Source organism: Macaca nemestrina, chromosome 9 (assembly GCF_043159975.1).
Source record: "Macaca nemestrina isolate mMacNem1 chromosome 9, mMacNem.hap1, whole genome shotgun sequence".
Taxonomy (NCBI): Eukaryota; Metazoa; Chordata; class Mammalia; order Primates; family Cercopithecidae; genus Macaca; species Macaca nemestrina.
In genome coordinates, this window is record NC_092133.1 from 41,147,059 (window position 1) to 41,168,602 (window position 21,544).

A 21,544-nucleotide genomic window follows, 5' to 3' on the forward strand; every position below is an offset into this window, starting at 1 on the left:
AATTGCTTGAACCCGGGAGGTGGAAGTTGCAGTGAGCCAAGATCATGCCACTGCACTCCAGCCTGGGCAACAGAACAAGACTCCATCTTAAAAAAAAAAAAAAATGCTGTTGACCTCTCATCGTGTTCTGCTCCTAGATTGTTTTCTAGGCAAGGATCTCAAAAAAAATGCAGCAGTCCTAAAGGCCTTTGAGAAAAATTGTGAGAAGAAATTCCTCCAGGTAATTTGGGACATCAAAGATATTTCCCTAAATTCAGTCATTTCGGCCAAACCACAAACCAGGATGGGGGGGGGGGAAATTAGGACAATAAAAAACAATCAATCAATTAGATCACATGTTATTTTACCATTTGAATATGATTCTAAAGTCACATGGTTCTTACATATAGATAGGAAGTTGGCAGTGATGTGGACCAATTCTTTCTCATTTTACAAGGGAAGTAATTGAGGCCCAGAAAGTACATGGCCTTATCTCCTGGCTCCAGGCAATCTCCACCATACAAAGCTGCCTCTGAAGAACAAAAGTCAGGGCTGCCACACTTTCTCCTTCTCCTTCTCTGAGTGGGACCTAGAATTCAGAATCTGTTTCTAGATTGCTAAGTGATCTGTGGCATGCTACTTACCTCCCAGGCTCACTCTCTCGCTGGTTCTTTATTATAATAATATTATTATATTTTATTATTATTATTATGATGATTTGTCTAGCGATGGGGGTGTCATTATGTTGCCCAGGCTGGTCTCAAACTTCTGGCCTCAAGCGATCCTCCTGCCTGGTCCATGCATTGAGCTTCCACACAGGACTTCAGAGATTCCTTTGCTGAAGTTATTGGGATGGGAAAATAAACAGCCCAGCGTTCAGAATCTCACCAGCCAAGCACTGAGGATGGAGGGCCTGGAAACCTGGGATTCGAGAGTGCAAAACTAATTTCAAGTTCTCCCCACTTTGAGTCTTCTCAACGTGTTGGTTTCATTCCACAATCAAATGTCTTTTTAAAGGACTTTAAGGTACAGGTTAATAAAATTTCTGTCTCCGCCTGTCATGTGTATTTCCAAGTCCCAACCCTTATATCTCTGAGAACCTACTCTGTGTAAGCCCCACTCATTACCTGGCCCTCAACTCTGGGGATTTTGAAGAGCTGGGTTTCAAAAAGTGATTAGAAGTTTGCTTTTCATTCTTCAGCTCCTGATAAAAGATCCTACACTCCTTCAAGTGAAGGTGAAGAGCTTGCTGGTTTGAGATTGAATTAAGTCATTTAAAAAGGATAACACCTCCAGAACCAATTAGACTTTGCCTTTGCTATTCTGGTAGCTTTCCTCTTGGTGTTGATTGGAGTTTTGCTTTATAGTCACTGTCTGATCTTGGTAGGATTTCATTTAGTTGACCTCAGGCAAAATCCTTTACCTCTCTAGCCTCCACTCCCCTTTGGATGATGCTTAAGGCCCCGGCATTTCCAACGTTCTACGTGTTTAAGACAAATCAAAAGGAGTTTTGAATCACAACAGAGAAGAGTCCTTAATACCTCACTTCCATTTTTTTTTTTCTTTTGAGATGGAGTCTCACTCTGTCATCCAGGCTGGAATGCAGTGGCACAATCTGGGCTAACTGCAACCTCTGCCTCCCAGGTTCAAGCGATTCTCCTGCCTCAGCCTCCCGAGCAGCTGGGATTACAGGCGTGTGCCACCACACCCAGCTAATTTTTGTACTATTAGTAGAAATGGGGTTTCACCATGTTGGCCAGGCTGGTCTCGAACTCCTGACCTCAGGTGATCTGGCCACCCCCAGCCTCCCAAAGTGCTGGGATTATCTTTATTTTTCATTTTTTATTTTTTATAGAGATGGGGTCTCACTCTGTCATCCAGGTTGGAGTGCCATGGGCAATCATAGTTCACCACAGCCTCGAAATTCTGGGTGATCCTCCTGCCTCAGCCTCCCAAGTAGCTGGGACTATTGGCATGTGCCACCAAGCCTGCCTAATTTTTAAATTTTTTATGCAAAAAATTTGCTGTAGGGTCTTACTATGTTGCCCTGACTGATCTCAAACTCCTGGCCTCAAGCAATCCTCTCACCTCGGCCTCCCAAAGTGTACAGATTACAGGTGCTGGAAAATACCTCACTTTCTAGAATGGAAGAAAGAAAGGGAGGGAGACAGAGAGAGGAAAGAAAGTGGGAGAAGCTGGGGAGAGAGGGAGGGAAGGGAAAAAGAAGGAAGAGAGGGAAGAAGTAATTGGTGAACAAACTAAGGGAGGAAAAACGGGGAGAAATCTGTGCTTTCCAAACCTCTCTGCAGCCTTAATAGAAATAGATCAGGCTTTTGTTGTGAATAAGTTAATGCTTATTTAGCTTTCAAAACACAGCTCAGTGGAGTACACCTAGGAGCCCTTTGCAGACTTGAAATCTGGAAGGGAGGAAAGGCATGTACGTCAGCAGCTTCTGTTTAAGAAAGCAAATGAAACATCCACAGAAAAATTGTTAGAGAGGACTGACTATGTTTTTCTTTTACATTTGAAATACTTTCTATTTCATTGATTTTGTGAACTGTTGAAAGTTTTGAAAAGCATTTAGCCCAGAGCCTAGTGCTTAGCAAGTGCTCCGTAAATGTTGACTATAATTTTTACTACAGTGGACTTTTGGTTCAGGCACCAGAAAGTGTGACTTCTAGATCTATGAATAACCATGTGACTTTAAGTAAGTCTCTCGGCCTCTCTGGGTTTGTTTTCTAATTTGTGAGGCTGGGATTGAACGAGAGGGTGAATAAGAGCTTTTTCAGCTGGTATTCCTCAATTCCATTTCTCCTATGTGGTACCTCCATGTTTGGACTGAACATTTATATCATTTTAAGGAAAAAAAAATTCTCACATCATATAATAAACCACTTAAAAAACTTGAAAGAACACTTCTTCCTTCTCTAAATTGGTGGGGTTTGGAGCATTAAAATTAGAGAGAAGTAAATGGGATTAACATTCGCCTAAAGGACCAATTGTGAGGGCAAATTTTGAGCAAGTAATTAAAATGTAAATCCTCTTAAATTTCAACATAGCGAGTCTGATTCTAACACTGCATTGTGGTATTTGGAGGACTGTCAGCGTTTCCCCCAGCTCTGCTGGCTGTTAACCCAAATCACATTGTCGGCTGAAGACAGTACTTCCTATAACTGGGTTTCGAACATCCTTGGGAGAGTGTCATTTCTCTAGGGGCTTTTCTTCAAGTTAAATTGTTTTTGCTTTCCCAAACTGTGTCAGCACATCTGTTCTTACCTATCTCAAAAGCTTCATCAACCCAACAATTCTCCAAAAGGAAGAGGAAAAAAAAAAAAAAAAGCTATTGTGCAATGAAAAATATTTGGCAAATCTCATGAAAACACATTCTTAAAACATCTTTCACTTCTGAGAAACAAAGTAAAATGTAAGAATTGTTTTTTTTTTGTTGTTGTTTGTTTCATGACTAACAAAATGAATCATTGCTACCAATGTAGTATACTGACCATATAAAACAAGTATGAAAGAATGTTCAGTTCAAAAAATAAAAATAGGCTGGGCATAGTGGCTGACACCTGTCATCCCAGCACTTTGGGAGGCTGAGGCAGGCAGATCACCTGAGGTCAGAAGTTCAAGACCAGCCTGGCCAACATGGCAAAACCCCATCTCTACAAAAATACAAAAATTAACCAGGCATGATGGCGGGTTGCCTGTAATCCCAGCTACTCAGAGGCTGATGTGGGAGAATCGCAGAGGTTGCAGGAAGCCGAGATCACGCCATTGCACTGCAGCCTGGTTGACAGAGCGAGAGCATTCCGTCTCAAAAAAAAAAAAAAAAAAAAAAAAAAAAGAGAGAGAGGAAAAAAAAGAAACATGTGATGCTATTGAAGGACATGGTGACTGGAAGGGGTGGGAGTGATAAACTGAAGCAAGCCTCCAGGGTGGTCTCCCACCATGGTAGAGCAAGGTAGATGATGGGGCCAGTCTCTGAGATCAGAAACTCAGGAGAAGCAGCAGCTTTAAGGAAAAGATAAATTCAATCTGAAACATTACACAAAGGACTTGGTCAGTGCCTCATTCCTACAATCCCAGCACTTTGGAAGGCTGAAGTGGGATGATTGCTTGAGCCCAGGAGATCAAGACTAGCTGGACCACATAGAGAGACACCCATCTCTACAAAAATAAGAAAATTAACTGGGCATGGTGGCACATGCCCGTAGTCCTAGCTACTTAGGAGGCTGAGGCAGGAGGATGGCTTGAGCTCAGGAATTTGAGGCTGCTGTGAACCATTATCTTACCACTGTACTCCAGCCTGGGCAACAGAGTGAGATCCTGACTCATAAAATGAATAAAAAAAGGGACCTGTAAATATCCAAATATAACTGCTGGGTAATCAGATCTGTTCCTCCAGAACTGAGGGAGAGAACTGGGTTTGAGAAACACTCTGGGGTAGCATCATTCTAAGGTGGTATGGTCATTAAAGCCATGAGTTTGGATAAAGTTTCTCAGGGGAGGAGCCTAAGAACATGGCCAAAGGAAAGCAACGTTCAAAGAGTGCTATAGATTGAACTGTGTTCCCCTAAATGTTATGTGCTGAAGTGCTAACCCCCAGCACCTTAGAATGGGAGCTTACTTGGAAATAGAGCCAACGTAGCTGTGATTAGCTAAGATGAGTGCTATGCTTTAAATGTCAGTCCCTTCCAAAACTCACATTGAAACTTAATCCCCACTGTGGCAGTATTGAAAGACGGGGACTTTAAAAGACGATTGGGATTGGGTCATGAGGGCTCTGCCCTCCTGAAGGGATGAATTCATTCATGGATTCATGGGGTGATGGATTCCTGGGTTATCATGGGAATGGGACTGGTGGTTTTATAACAAGAGGAAGAGCCCTGAGCTAGCACATCCACGCCCTCACCATGTGACGCCGTGCGCTGCCTCAGGACTCCACAGAGTCCCCACCAGCAAGAAGGTTCTCATCAGATGTGGCCCCTTGACCTTGCATTTCTCAGCCTCCAGAACTGTAGGAAATAAATTCCTTTTCTTTATAAATTACCCAGTTTCAGCCAGGCATGGTGGCTCATGCCTATAATCCCAGCACTTTGGGAGGCCAAGGCGGGTGGATCACCTGAGGTTGGGAGTTCGTCACCAGCCTGACCAACATGGCAAAACCCCATCTCTACTAAAAATACAAAAATTACCCAGGTGTAGTGGTGTGTGCCTGTAATCTCAGGTACTCAGGAGGCTGAGGCAAGAGAATTGCTTGAACCTGGGAGGCAGAGGTTGCAGTGAGCCAAGATTGTGTTACTGCACTCCAGCCTGGACAACACAGCAAGACTCCTTCTCAAAATAAATAAATAAGTAAATACATTACCCAGTTTCAAGTATTCTGTTATAAGCAACAGAAATGAAGTTATGGTAGAGGAGGGGAGCTAATACGATATGACTGGCGTCCTTATAAAAAGGAAACATTTGAACCCGAGGCATGTAACAGGGAGAACACCACGAGAAGATGAAGGCACCGATCAGGGTGATGCTTTACAAGCCAAGGAACAAGTCCTGCCAACATGTTAATCTCCAAATTGCAAGCTCCAGGACTATGAAACAATACAGTTTTGTTGCTGAAGACACACAGTTTGTAGTATTTTGTTATAAGGAAAAGCCCACAAAGAATATCAAGATAATCAGGTCCGAGAAAGGAGGAAGCCAGAAAAGCATGGCATCACCAAGCCGAGAACAGGAAAGAGTCTCAAAGGGAGGTCATAGTCAACAAGATCAAGTGTTCCCAAGAGGTCGAGGAGGATAGAAAAGTCAGCCTTGGCAAAGCAATGGAGAGGTCACTGGTGACCTTGGGAAGGGCAGTTACAGTGAATTAAAGAGGTGGAGGACAGATTGAAGTGAGGAATAAAAATAAACTTTCCAGACATTTAAAGAAGGAAAGAAGATAGGAAGGAAGTTGAAGAAGGAGCATTGGCTCATGTATTTTTTCCTTTTTTGTTGTTTTGTTTGTTTTGTTTTGTTTTTGAGACGGAGTTTCGCTCTTGTTGCCCAGGCTGGAGTGCAATGGCGCGAGCTCGGCTCACTGCAACCTGCGCCTCCCAGGTTCAAGCAATTCTCCTGCCTCAGCCTCCCGAATAGCTGGGATTACAGGCGTGCGCCACCACACCCGGCCTATTTCTTCCTTTAATGGGAAAAAATTGGTACAGCTAATGGATGAGGATAACTAGCCAGTGGACGGAGAAAATGTGAAGAAGGATAGAGAAAGAAATAGACAGGGGGGAAGGTGAGGAGGCAGAGGAAGAAGAGGGGGAAGGGGAAAGTAGAGGTGGAAAGGGAAGGAGAGGGGAAGCAGAAAAGAGGCTGAGAACCACAGAGAAGCCATTCTGGTGGCTGGGCTAGCAGTGGTAGTGGTGACAGCCACACCCGTTTCCAGGCAACAGTGGCAACAAGGCCAAGGGCAGGGTCTGGGTTCTATGACGGGAAACAGCAAAGGCATCCAGCGATCAATGATGACAGCAGCAGCATCCTCACCAGGCTGGATTTATGGCAGGATTTTGACTATGGCCCTGGCTACTGCCCTTATTTCTATCTGTTCTCTGAGCTGCCTTTCTAGCCTCTTTGGGGATTCTGGGAGCTGCCCACTGGCTTTTTGATCCATTCTTTTTTCTATTTCAGTCAACCTGAGTCAGTTTCTGTTGCTTACAGCTGAGAACTTTACCTGATTCAATTACGTACAATGCTGAGCATTTTAGAAGGAGTTTTAAAAATCCTCCCAGCAAATCTAAGAAGTAGACTTATATTATCATCTCCATCTTCCCAACGAGGAAGCTGAGAGATGAAGAGCTTAGGTCACATGTCCAACATCACCAAGCTAGTAGGTAGCACTGCCAGGCTCACACCCAGGCCTATTTGCCTCCAAAGCACTTAACCACCGCAATCTCCTGCCCCTTCCTTGGGCAAGCTCTATCACCTCCTGCAAATGGCAATAGTGCACAGTGAGACTGCCTCCCTGTGTCCCAGCACTGGGGAAACACAGTTCTGACTGCTCTGAGGAGCTTGTCTGGTGAGCCCCTTGCACTGTTCTTCTCCATTCCTGGGGAGCCTTGACACCAGTACCCTCATCTACAATGATGCCCAAACTTCCACCTTGGCCTACGATATCATGTAAGCAATTTGGAAATTCCTTCCAAAATAAGTTTCTAAAGCCAAGATCCCCATCCAGCAGACACTAGTTCTCAAAGCCTGAGCTAGAAGATCTCAAAGGCTTGCCCAGTAGGTCTTCCAATGGTTATCATGACCACATGGCCTCATTCCTCCCGTGTCATTCATGTCCTCCGGAATGCTGAGATAAAGCCAAGAGAGCAAGAGGCTCACTGGGGAGAGGGAGACACCCATGGAAGATAAAGGAGGAGGCAGCAGAACTGGGCAGGGAGAGCCTAGGATCACAAGACAGATGTGACAGAATCTCAGTCAGCTCCACAGGGAGCCATTTGAGAAGTCCCACGTTAGACAGAAATAGCTAGGCCTGCACTCACCATTCTCTGTCATTGGCTATGGGCTGACCAGGAAGAGCACAGCTCCAGCATGAAAGCTATGGTGGATTCTAAAGGTGCTATAGCCAGGTACAGTGGCACATACCTGCAATTCCAGCTACTTGAGAGGCTGAGGCAGGAGGATCACTTGAGGTTAGGAGTCTGAGGTTGTGGTGTGCTATGATCATGCCTGTGAATAACCACTGCATTCTAGCCTGGGCAACATAGCAGGACCTCATCTCCAACAATAACAACAAAACAGTGCTGCAGCTCATTGCACTCCTCCCCACTGAATGTCAAGTCCATGGCCGCAGCACCTAACACCCACCTTCTTTTCTCTTTGAATACTTGGGATGCAAAGAACTGTAATAAAGAACCCCGTTGTGCTCCTGCTCCAGCATGGTTATGTTCCACAGCACCTGCTCTGACCTGAATCTATTTGATTTTTTTTTTTTTTTTTTGAGACTAAGTCTTGCTCTGTTGTCCAGGCTGCAGTGCAATGGCACAATCTTGGCTCACTGCAACCTCCATCTCCCGTGTTCAAGCAATTCTCTTGTTTCAGCCTCCCAAGTAGTTGGCATCACAGGCGCACACCACCACACCCTGCTAATTTTGTATTTTTAGTTCAGACAGAGTGTCACCATGTTGGCCAGGTTGGTCTCGAACTCCTGATCTCAAGTGATCTGCCTGCCTCAGCCTCCCAAAGAGCTGGGATTACAGGCCCGCACCCTGCCCTGTTCGATCTTATAGACACAAATAATCCCAGGTCTTCAGAGATATATTAAATATAAAGGATTTGTTCCTCAAAATAATAGTATTAATAATTTTATTAGAAGCCCCTATTATAAATATTTAATAAAAATTATAATTCGCTAGCAGAACTCAACTCTTACAAACCTCTGAGACCTCCTCTCTCTTTGGCTAGTTTTATGCCAACATCTAAAGGGATCTCAGCAGCCTATATTTGTGTTCTTGGCCAAGCGACTTCTCAAAATGGCCCACCATTTCCTGATAGAACAACACATGGGAAGACACTAAAGCTGAATGAAGCCTGAAATGGCCATTCCTTGGTATGACGGCCTGCCTTATAGTGACTGCCGCTCTTTCAGTGCTAGTGAATCAAGTTTAGGAGAGAGAACAACTGTTCCTTTTGCAAGCCATTATTAACTGCTATATGTCAGGCACCATAATAGGTGCTAAAGTTACGGTGGCTGTGGTGGTTTTAAAATACATCTGCAGCCAGGCATGGTGGCTCACATCTGTAATCCCAACACTTTGGGAAGCAGAGGCAGGAGGATCACTTGAGCCCAGGAATTCTAGACCAGACTGGGCCACACAGTAAGACCCTGTCTCTACAAAAAATAAAAAAGTAGCTGGGCATGGTGGCACACACCTATAGTTCCAGCTACTTGGGAAGCTGAGGTGGGAGGAATCCTTGAGCCTAGGAGATTGAGGCTGACTGAGCTGTGTTTGCACCACTGCACTCCAGCCCGGGCAAAACAGTGAGGCTTTGTCTCAAAGAAAATAAAAAATATAAAATACATCTACAAATTATTTTACAATTTTCCCTTCAATGATGGAGCCTAATTCCTCTTTCCCTTGAGTGTGGGACAGACATAATGACTCACTTCTAACAAATAGAATGTAGCAATAGTGATGATGTATGACTTCTGAGACTAGGTTATAAAAGGCAGTGTATGTCCACCTCCTTGCTCTCTCTTGGATCAATTGTTCTGGGGAAAATCAACTACCATGTCGTGAGGACACTCAAGCAGCCCTATGGAAAGGTCCATGTCATAAGGAACCGAAGCCTTCTGCCAACAGCCATGTGAGTGCGCCATCTTGGAAGTGGATCCTCCAGCTTCATTCAAGCTTTCAGATGACTGTAACCCAACCAACATCCTGACTGCAACTTCATAAGCAACCCAAACCACAGCCATCCAGACAAGCTACTTCCAAATCCTTAACTCACAGAAACTGTGAGATCATAAATGCCTACTGTGTTAAGCCACCAAGTTTTGGGGTAATTTGTTATATGGCAATAGACGCAGTGGGAGACAAGACAAACAGTTCCTGTCCTCATTCTTACAGCAGATAATAACCTGTTATTAAGCAAATGTGGAAACAATGTGAGTCAAGTTGTGTCCAGCAAATCTGTGCAAATGCTAGACTTACCCACCAACAGGAAATGTGATCAGGAGATTATTGTACTGATTGTGACTAGAATATCAATTTGGAGTCACCAAAAGGTACAGCCTGTCTTTATGCTATGATCAGCAGAGAGACTGCAGCAAATGATGGTGGGGTCTGATATAAGATCCAGTGGATCGGGGTCAGAGTGGGTGCCATGGCAACCCAAACCTCCTGCAAAGCAGGTGGAGGGAAAGTAGAAGCCAAGGCCCTTACAGAGAAAGCTGATCTGCAAAGAGTATGGGAGAGCTGAGAGAGGCAAAGACAAGACACCATGCGTGTGTCTCCAGGGAAACAGAGACAAACCACTGTCCATTTCCTGTGGGCCCACAGGACTACCAGGGTTGTATTCTATGAGGTTTCCTAAATACACACACACACACACACAAACACACACACACACATATTTTTTCCCACATGGGAATCCAGGAGTCTTCTTCAATCACTGCTTTAGTCAAGGCACCCTCCCCCTACTTGTCCTACAAACCTTAGTTAGGTCCCCACTCCTACAGGTCAAGCACCTCAGCCAGGTATTTTTGCAGCCCTCCTCAGTCTGGCTCCAACTCACCTTTTAAATGATTCCCCACTTATACCCTATCTCCAGATAAGCTGAACTCCCTGAAATTTGCCATGGGTCTTGGTTTTTCGGCCTCAAACTCTTTGTCAAGTCACTCTTTCCACTTGGAAGCCTATCGCTACCCTCATCCGCCTCACTTTATTCTAGCTATACAACAAAGATGGTCTTAAGGCTGGGTGCAGTGGCTCATGACTATAATCCCAGTACTTTGGGAGGCCAAGGCAAGAGGATCACCTGAGTCCGGAGTTCAAGACCCTATCTCTATAATTTTTTAAAAGAATTGTGGCACGCACCTATAGTCCTAGCTACCTGGGAGGCTGAGGCAGGAAGACTGCTTGAGCCTAGGAGCTCCAGATTGCAGTGAGCCATGATCATGCCACTGCACTGCAGCCTGGGCAACAGAGTGAGACCCTGCCCCCCTGCCAAAAAAAAAAAAAAAAGATGGTCTTAAATGTGTTTCCATGAAGCTGTTGCTAATCCCTTCAGCTGGTATAATGTTTCCCTCCTCCGAATGCATCATTTATGGTATTGGTAGAGTATAAGCCCTTTTCTGACGATACTATAATTACATACGTGCATAGCTCATCACCTCTACGCAGCCATAGCTCCTTGAGGGTGGAAACAAGGTTATTCATCTTGGTATCAGCTTGGTCCTAAGCCCCCTTCTCTGTTCACTGTCTTCTCTCCTTAAATAATCTCATGATTTATGACTTCATCCACTCCATCTAAATGCTGATGCTTCCAGCTCAGACCTCTCGGCTAAGCACCAGATCCTACTCACACCACCTACTCCCACAGCCCCATGGCTGTCTCCAGGCTCCTCACGCTTGGTGTGTTCAGTGGGAACTCATCGTGAAGCCCCCCACCCAACTCAGGCCTCCTCCAGGTTTCTTTTCTCAGTAAATGCCACCCCCACCCCCTACTGGACATCCAGTTTTGCAAGCCAGAATCGAGTAGTCCTCTTGGAACTCCTCCACCCATCAACAGTTATTTCTACTCCATCACCAGGCCCTATAAGTTTTACATTTTAAATAGTATTCAAATCCCAAAACTTTTCTACACTTCCACTGCCACCCCTTAATCCAAGCTGCCCTCATCCCTCACCTTGCCCACATCCTCTGTCTGGTATCCTAAATGGGCTCCCCACATCACCTGCACCTCACATCTCCATTCTAGTCCATTCTAGTTCATATGACTAGAATGGCACTTGTTTTGTTAAACTCAAATCTGGTCAGGTCACCCTACAGGTTTAGAATCTTCCATGACTTCCTATTCATCTAGGATAAAGACCCAAATCCTTAATATAAACTGACCACAGGGCCCAGCATCATCTGGCCCCTGTTTATGTCTCCAGCCTAATTTTGTGCTACTTTCTTTTTTACTCTCAATATTTCAGTCACAGGGCACTACTTTCAGTTCCTCAAAAGCACCATGCTCTCTACAGCCCTGGGGCCTTCATGCATGCTGCTGCTTTTCACTCTGGCCACCGCCTTTGCCTAATAAACTCCTGTTCATCCTTCTAGTCTCAGAGCAGACCTCAGCCCCTCAGCCTCCCTGACCAGATCTGGTGCCTCAATTACATATCCTCACTGTCATCTGTATTTTCTTTTATTGTATTTAGATTGTTCCATAATTATAGATTTGTATAATTATTTGAAGGCAGATACGGCTATTTTGTTTCATAGATATAGAAGCTGTTCAGCAAAATTTGTTGAAAAGGAAAGGAAGGAAGGAAAGAAAGGAAGGAAGAGAGGACCCAAATAATCACTGACAAACTCTGGATAGACCAACACCGGGCAAAATATATTAACGACCAGCTACATTTGGCTGCCAATATTGTCAAGATATGTCAAGTGTTTCCTGAGGCCTATAATTTTCACATTTTCCTCTATTTTCTAGTTGCATCAGTTAAAAAAAAAAGTTGTTTTTTTTTTTTTTTTGAGACGGAGTCTCACTCTGTCTCGTCCAGGCTGGAGTGCAGTGGTGCAATGTTGACTCACTGCAGCCTCCACCTCCCGAGTTCAAGCGATTCTCCTGTCTCAGCCCTCTGAGTAGCTGGGACTACAGGCACGTGCCACCACACCCAGCTAATTTCGTATTTTTAGTAGAGATAGGGTTTCTTTCTTTTTCCTTTTTTTTTTTTTTTTTTTGAGATGGAGTTTCACTCTGTCACCCAGGCTGGAGTGCAGTAGTGCGATCTTGGCTCACTGCAACCTCTGCCTCCTGGATTCAAGCGATTCTCCTGCCTCAGCCTCCCAAGTAGCTGGGATTACAGGCACCCGCCACAATGCCCAGCTAATTTTTTTTGTATTTATAGTAGAGGCAATGTTTCACCATGTTGGCCAGGCTGATCTTGAACTCCTGACCTCAAGTCATTAGGCTGCCTCGGCTTCCCAAAGTGCTGGGATTACAAGTATGAGCCACCGCATCATTTAAAATTTTACTTAGCTGCAAGTAACTGAACACAGCACTTAACCAAATAGGGTTTTTTTCTCTTTTTTTTTTTCACATTATAGAAGTCTTAAGATAAGGCTTACAGAAAACAAGGTCCCAGCTTCCTTCTAACTTTTCTCCGCTACTCTTAGTGCCTGACTTTCTTCCTCACAATGGAAAGCTGGGCTGCTGCCCCTCCAGCATGGTGCTCATACTCCACACAGAAAGAAGGGGAGGAGTCAAGGACAAAACACATGTACTGATTGGACTTGTCCCTTTTTATCAGGGAAACAATGGGGCTCTCCTGAAAGCCCCCGGAGGAAGCTTCTACGGATATCTTTTTGGCCAGACCTGGGTTGTAGACACTTCAGCTTCAAGGGGCTCTGGCCCTAAGCCCAGCTGGAGGCCTGTTAGTGAGGAACAAGGAGAGACTGGAGACCAGAGGCCAACCAGGGCATCTGCCGCTCTACTGCCACAAACAGGTAGATCAGCTGGGTTCCAAGGCTCTGACGCAGGCTCAGAAGCCCAGATGAAAGTAATCCAGGTGAGTAAACTTTCTGAGTTTGAAATTTTGAGCAGAGAGACTCAAGCTCTTTAAAAAGAGAGAGAGAGAGAGTGAAAAGGAGAAGAGAGGAGACGAGAGAAGGGGCGAGGAGGGGAGGGGAGGGGAGGGGAGTGGAGAGGAGAGGAGAGGGACTGGGCACAGTGGCTCATCTGTAATCCCAGCATTTTGGGAGGCTGACACAGATGGATCACTTGAGGTCAGAAGTTCGAGACTAGCCTGGCCAACATGGTGAAACCCCATTTCTACTAAAAAAAAAAAAATATATATATATATATATATAGCAGGACATGGTGGTGGGCTCCTGTAATCCCAGCTACTTGGGAGTCTGAGGTAGGAGAATCGCTTGAACCCGCAAGGCGGAGGTTGCAGTGAGCCAAGATCATGCCACTGCACTCCAGCCTGGGTGACAGAGCGAGGCTCCATCTCAAAAATAATAATAATAAAATGGTATTCATGCCTATGGTAAGAAAAAGAAAGAAAGATTGGGCTTTGCAGGTATGGTGCTAAGCCATGCAAGTGAAAAGTGAAGAAGTCCATCAAATACATGGTTGATTTATATATAATACTAAATAAATCTGCTTAAACCAAATATATGAAAGAACCATTCCTCCTTGAAATATTCCTCTCACTGTACACACTTCATTTTAAAGATCAACTTTCTTTTTTTTTTGAGACAGGGTCTTGCTCTGTCACTCAGACTGGAGTGCAGTGGCAACATCACAGCTCACTGCAGCCTCAACCTCCCAGGTTCACGCAATCTCCCCACCTCAGCCTCCCAAGTAGCTGGGACTACAGGTGTGCGCCACTATGCCCAGCTGATTTTTTTTTTTTTTTTTTTTGTATTTTTAGTAGAGATGCCATTGTGCCATGTCACAAGGCTGGTCCCAGATTCCTGGGCTCAAGAGATCCTCCTGCCTCACCCTCCCAAAGTGCTGGGATTATGGGTGTGAGCCGCTGCACCTGGCCTAAAGATCAACTTTCAAGAAGTTAATTCATCATTAAAATTTGAGCCTACAATTAAGGCATGACATTACTAGACATTGCCCCTTCAATCATATGGCTTCCTCCACACTCTTCATGCAGGCATGTGTTCAGTCTCCAGGAAGAGAGCAAGTGAGACACTATCCATTCATCAAACGAAAAATGAAAAGTAAGCACACCGCCAGTTCAGCCATACCTAAGAACAGGAAAGCTAGAAGGCAGAGGAAGAATTAAGAATGCAAGGGATTCATAGAGAGATTGAGCCTATACCAGGGAGAGTTTAGAATGAGGGAAGCAAAGTGATTTTTGTGTGGAAAGGCGGGGAGAGGTTTCCTCAACAAGGAGATGACAAGCTGGATAACTCAGGGGCAAGGCCACATGACCTATGGAGCACAGGCAACAAGATAGCAAGCAGGACATGCCCACATGAGGAGAATTTGTTTTTCAATTAATACCACTGCCTTTAATTAGTTCAAGTCAACTTTTTTTTTTTTTTTTTTGAGGCATGGTCTCACTCTGTCTCCCAGGCTGGAGTGCAGTGGCACAATCACAGCTCACTGCAATCTCAACCTCCTGGGCTCAAGCGATCCTCCCACCTCAGCCTCCTGAGCAGCTGGGACCCCAGTTGCGCACCAACATGTCCGGCTAATTTTTTGTTTATTTTTGTAGAGATGAGGTTTGCCCTGTTGCCCAGGCTGGTCCCGAACTCCTGGACTCAAGCAATTTGTCCACCTTGACTTCCCAAAGTGCTGTGATTACAGGCTTGCACCACCACACCCAGCCAACAAGCATTTCTCAACCATCGTCTGTGTGCCAGAGGCTGGTATTGTCCTCTGCCCTGAAAGAAAGGAGAAGAAATATTATTGCTAGATGGAACTCTGGAGGATACACATTCATTTTAGAGATAAGGATATTAAGGTCCAGAAAAATTAAATGACCCCATACTCACCCCAATTAATTAACAACAGAAAACCATGATAAAATCCAGGATTTTCTGGGTCTTGAATGTTCACGCAAACAAAACCCTGAGGACCTGGATACAGCCCATCTCTTCAACAGGGCAATTCCTACATTTCAGAGGAGATGGAGTTTTGCTGTTGTTGCTGTTGCTTTGTTTGTTTTTTTACAACTGACTTACCATGTACAAAGTCATGCCATTCAAAAATTATCCCTGATTCTCAGACTTGCCCTGTTATTTTTCTCTGCTGTCATCAAGCATGTATCAGCTGAAACCTGGCTGAAAATGCCTCCCATGAAGCCTGGTTCAACCTACCCAATATTAATCACTTCACTCTGCTTCCTAGCCCTTTCTCCCACATACCTCGTCCTCTGCCTTCCTCCCCCACTCTGGGGCACCTCCATGCACATCCACCAGGTTGATCTGCACTTTTTAATTAATTGTTTCAAGGTGTTCTGATGTCATATCAGAGGCTATGTCTCCCAACTACCTTTGTAAAGGCAGGAAAACAAAGGCAATACTACACATAGGCTAACAGTTTGGAATGAGAAGACCTGGCTTCAACTGGAGCTCTACCATTTACTGTTTTGTTTTGATTTTTTTTAAGATGGGGTTGACCAGGAACGGTGGCTCAAACCTGTGATCCCAGCACTTTGGGAGGCTGAGGTGGGTGGATCACTTGAGGTCAGGAGTTCGAGACCAATCTGCCAACATGATGAAACCTCGTCTCTACTGAAAAAAGATGAAAATTAGCTGGGTGTGGTGGTAGGCACCTGTAATCCCAGCTACTCAAGAGGCTGAAGCAGAAGAATTGCTTGAACCTGAGAGGTGGAGGTTGTAGGTTGTAGTAAGCTGAGATCATGCCACTGCACTCCAGCCTGGGTGACAGAGCAAGACTCTGTCTCAAAAAAAAAAAAAAAAAAAAGATGGGGTCTCACTCTGTCACCCAGGCTGGAGTGCAGCAGTGCAATCTCAGCTCACTGCAACCTCCAGCTTCCAGGCTCAAGCAATCCTCCCACCTCAGCCTCCCGAGTAGCTGGGACTATAGGCATGCGCCACCACACCTGGCTAATTTTTATATTTTTGGTAGATACAGGGTTTCATCATGTTGGCCAGGGTGGTCTCAAACTCCTGAGCTCATTGAGCCTCATGTTTAACATCACTGAGCCTCATGTTCCTCATGTATATAATGAGGATAACAATACCTGCTTTGTAAGGATGATGCAAAGACTCGATGAGGTAATGCATCACAAGCACTGAGTGGTATAAAGTTTCATACTGGTATAAAGTCAGGGCTCAATATGTTTATTGTCATTATTTTATTTGTTCCCACTCTCCCATCTCTCCAAGGAAAGCTTAACCCATGGCATTGGTCAGACCCGAATTCAAATCCTAGTTCTTCCACTGACCAGCTATATACAATCTTGAGCAACTCCCATGACCTTCCTGAGCCTCCTAGAATAAAGTCTGGCTATGGGCTATACCCAATATTTGTTGACTGAATAAGATACAGTTTTCTTATGGATGAGACAGAGATAATAAATTTCATCTCACCTGATTATTACAGCAGTTAAGTGAGATCATGTAAGCAAAGTACCTGCTATGTTCTTCTTTAACTCAATTGATGAACCAATTACCCTGGGAGGGAGTGGATTCATTGGATGGGTTTTTGGTTTTTCTTTTCTTTTCTTTTCTTTTTTTTTTTGAGATAGGGTATTGCTCTGTAGCCCAGGCTGAAGTGCAATGGTGTGATCTTGGCTCACTGCAGCCTCAACATCCCAGGCTCAAGCAATCCTGCCTCCTCAGCCTCTTGAGTAGCTGAGACTACAGGTGCACGCCACATGCCTGGCTGATAGATTGTGTTTTTTGGTAGAACAGGGTCACTCTATGTTGTGCAGGCTGGTCTTGAACTCCTGGGCTCAAGCCATCTACCCACCCAACCTCAATTGAGATTGCAGGCATGAGCCAGTGTGCCCAGTAGATTCATTGAATGTTAGATCAAGAGTCTTTTGTTCATATGATGTCTTAATACTTAACTCACTTCTTTCTTTCTTTCTTTTTTCTTTTTATTTTTTTATTTTGAGACAGAGTCTCTCTCTTGTCACCCAGGCTGGAGTGCAGTGTAGTGGTGCAGTGGTGCAATCTTGGCTTACTGCAACCTCTGCTTCCCAGGTTCAAGCAATTCTCTGCCTCAGCCTCCCGAGTAGCTGGGATTACAGGCGCCTGCCACCACACTCGGCTAATTTTTATATTTTTAGTAGAGATGGGGCCAGGCTGGTCTCGAACTTCTGACCTCAGGTGATCTGCCTCCCAAAGTGCTGGGATTACAGGCGTGAGCCACTGCACCCGACTCATATTTCTTTATTTATTTTCCACAGTAGCTCTTGGGAGAGGGTACAGTGGGGATATATAACACTCTCTTCTCCATCTGGAGTTCTAGATCAACAGAGAAAGAAAACAAGAGAATAATCAAATAGGGGCCAAATATCCCCTTTAATAAGCTGATTTGGAAACTCTGGCTTATATAGGGCCAAGGGTCTCCTCATATTAAACTCCAAAGATAGGCAGACTCACATACTCTGGAGCACTAGAACTCCGAAGGCCTCCCACCTCACCCAGCTAGGAAGACCTGCCCCTGCAGGAGCAGAACAAGATGTGTCGTTAAAAGGCTAGGCCGGCCGGCCGCGGTGGCTCAAGCCTGTAATCCCAGCACTTTGGGAGGCCGAGACGGGTGGATCACGAGGTCAGGAGATGCAGACCATACTGGCTAACCCGGTGAAACCCCGTCTCTACTAAAAAAAACACAAAAAACTAGCCGGGCGAGGTGGCGGGCGCCTGTAGTCCCAGCTACTCGGGAGGCTGAGGCAGGAAAATGGCGTAAACCCGGGAGGCGGAGCTTGCAGTGAGCTGAGATCCGGCCACTGCACTCCAGCCTGGGGGACACAGCGAGACTCCATCTCAAAAAAAAAAAAAAAAAAAAAGGCTAGGCCATGTGTGCCCTTCTTTCTCACACTCAGGCAACCCGCTCATCTCCCCAGGGGGAGAGTAAAGGTGAGACAGAGGCCAGGGGTATTTGGGGGAAACCCCACCTTTGAAACAAAAATGGACAAGAAGTATTCACCACCTAACAACCTCTATATGCAGCATGCATGGAATAAGCATCCTAATTTCCCCGCAAGAATTTACAGGGTACATGAAATATGATGATGAGCCCGACCTGGAGGCAGCTGCTCACTTTTGAATCCAGGCTCTGCCACTTACTAGCTCTGTGACCTTGAGCGAGTTATTTCTCCTTCCTGAGCCTCCGTCTTGTTTTTAAATTGTACATACTTAAGGTATGTAACATGTTTGGCTACACTTATCTTGAGGTACATACACATGCCCAGGTGATTACCATAGTCAAGCAAATTAACATACCCATCACTTCATAGCTACATTTTTTTACTTTATTTTATTTTATTATTACTATTTTTAAGACAGGGTCTCACTCTGTCACCTAGGCTGGAGCACAGTGGTGCCATAGTAGCTCACTGCAGCCTTGAACTCCTGGGCTCAAGCAATCCTCCCACCTCAGCCTCCCAAGTAGCTGGGAAGCTGGGACTACAGGCATGTGCCACTGTGCCCAGATAACTCTCTCTCTCTCTTTCTTGTGTGTGTGTGTGTTTGTGTGTGTGTGTGTTAAGAGTACCCAAAATCTTCCAGGCACGGTGGCTCATGTCTGTAAACCCAGCACTTTGGGAGGTCAAGGTGGCAGGACCATTTAAGCCTCAGAGGTCTTGACTGTGGTGAGCTGAGATTTCACTACTGCACTCCAGCCTGAGTGACAGAGCAAGACCCTGTCTAAAAAAAAAAAAAAAAAAAAAAGTACCTAAAATATTCTCTTTCGGCGAACACCAGTACAGAATACAGTATTATTAACTGTAGTTTTCTTATTGTACCTTAGCTCTCTACACTTGTTCAGCTTACACAGCCACAGCTTCATACCCTTTGTGAGCCTCCATCTTGCCATCTGCAAAATGCCAATAATGAATATGCCTCTTCACAAAGCGGTTGTGAGGATTAAATAAAAGAATGTCCATAAACAGTAAAGGGTAAGTACAAAACAAATGCGAGTTATTGTTATCATGAGGTTGGTAACTTTGTCTTACAAAAACTATGAACTCTGCCATTTAAGAGGTGAAGGAAAATACCAACGCTAGCCAAGAATTGCGCACCAATTCTCTCGCCTGAACCCAAAACAAAAACTAATTACAGTCAACACCTGATCATACCTGTGATCTTAGGACCATGCAAACCACCTCGCAGTGCCAACACCTCCTGCCCCAACTTCCCATGAAAGACATTTTTCATCCTGTTAAACTGAAGTCTCTTTGATCCTCCCAAATCCCATTACTCAAAAAGACACACCTTGCCTTTTGGATTACTGTCCTCTCTTGTGGACAGCTGTGGGGAGATAGTCAAAGAGAAAAATCCTTATAAGATTTTTAAAATATTTTCTTATGTCAGTTTTCTGCTGAGCTATTGAGGTTGGCAGAAAAACCCTTACAAAATGTTTTAATATACTTATAACAGTGCTCCTGATGAGTCATGAGGTTGGCAGAGGTTAAAGGCCTTGGCTGGGGTGTGGTTTGTGACATGAGTGTGAGTTGTGATAATACTAACCGAGAAAAAGTGGCCAGTTTGCTGCACTGCCCACGAAGGATTCTTTTTTCTTTTTTTTTTTTGAGACAGAGTCTCGCTCTGTTGCCCAGGCTAGAGTGCAGTGGCCGGAGCTCAGCTCACCGCAAGCTCCGCCTCCCAGGTTCACGCCATTCTCCTGCCTCAGCCTCCCGAGTAGCTGGGACTACAGGCGCCGGCCACCTCACCCGGCTAGTTTTTTTGTATTTTTTAGTAGAGACGGGGTTTCACTGTGTTAGCCAGGATGGTCTCGATCTCCTGACCTTGTGATCCGCCCGTCTCGGCCTCCTAAAGTGCTGGAATTACAGGCTTGAGCCACCGCGCCCGGCCCCAAGAAGGATTCCTATTCATCAGTTATGCATGAAGACAGTGGGTATTCAAGAAAAGAAAGCTAAAAAAGATCCCAAGTTGGGGGAAGTTTGATATGTTTGAACAGAAGTCTGAGATGTGCATGGTAGGTTCTCCAGACCAGGAGAGAGACCTAACAGGACAGACTCTTCTCCCAAAACAGGCATGCGTGGTGGTTACAGGTGTGGGTTTTGGTCTTTTTTTTTTTTTTTGAGACAGAGTCTTGCTCTGACACCCAGACTGGAGTGCAGTGGTGCAATCTCAGCTCACTGCAACCTTGGCCTCCTGGGTTCAAGCGATTCTCCTGCCTCAGCCTCCTGAGTAGCTGGGATTACAGGTGCCCGCCAGCACACCCAGCTAATTTTTGTATTTTTAGTAGAGAGGGGGTTTCACCATGTTGGCCAGGCTGGTCTCAAACTCCTGACCTCAAGTGATCCACCCACCTTGGCCTCCCAGAGTGCTGGGATTACAGATGTGAGCCACTGCACCCGGCCAGGTGTGGGTTTTGAAGTCAAAAGGCAAGGTTTCAAGCCCTGCTGTACCACTTCTTTATTATATGACCTTAGGTAACTCAAATGTCAGTGTCCCCATGCATAAAATGTAATCATACCTCCTTTATGGGGATATAAAGAGAATTCAATAAAGCAACGCAGGTGAAATTCTCAGTACAATGCCCTGCACGTATCTGTGCTTACTAAGTGAAAGCTATCAATATTACTATACACAATCATAAAAACAGTGAATATACTCCCTGTGGAAAACCTCTTGGTTTATGCTGAGAGGGCTGGGCAGGTGTTAGTATTCTCTTCATCACTATGATGAGGCGATCCACTTAACACTGAGAATTAAGTCTAGGAAATAAACCACCTGAAAATTGTTACCAATTCTTTCCATTCTCTTCTATTACTTGCTGGCAAGAAGTCTCGCAAGTCACATTATGTACCCTATAAAGTGTATGCTTTTAACCACCATGCCTTTTTCCTGTGTTGAACTGACATTCTTACTGCCATCAAACCTGAAGGCACTTTGAATTCCATCCACTGAGTCCATGGGTGACATGGAGAGTACAAATGGTGAGTTTCACACATAATCCACAATTTCAATTTGACCCAGCTGTTTCAATGATCGCCCTTTCCATTCTCTTTCTAGGCTGGCCAAGAGGGCTTCCTCAAGTTCATGGGATGCCTCTGTAGCTCATAGACCCGTGGTTCCTGTGTGTCTGTTGTGGGAAGCTTGGTAGGTAGAAAAAGAGGCTCTTTCTCAAGGCTGGCAGAGCCCCGGGTTGGGTCCACCCCTTGGCAAATGGA

General features: G+C 45.1%; 1 long non-coding RNA gene across 4 annotated transcripts in view; it reads right to left on the minus strand.

Moving 5' to 3' along the window:
- The window catches only part of LOC105480229 (uncharacterized), a 62,895-nt gene that overhangs the window by 7,117 nt on the left and 34,234 nt on the right, over positions 1-21,544 (minus strand). For 2 of the 4 annotated variants that reach the window (XR_011607738.1, XR_986350.2), the window contains exons 3-4: positions 19,151-19,221; positions 14,987-15,092 (exon numbers count right to left, since the gene is read on the minus strand). This is a non-coding gene — a long non-coding RNA (uncharacterized lncRNA). The remainder of the gene's footprint in view (positions 1-14,986; positions 15,093-19,150; positions 19,222-21,544) is intronic. The other 2 variants (XR_011607736.1, XR_011607737.1) reach the window with 1 other exon arrangement.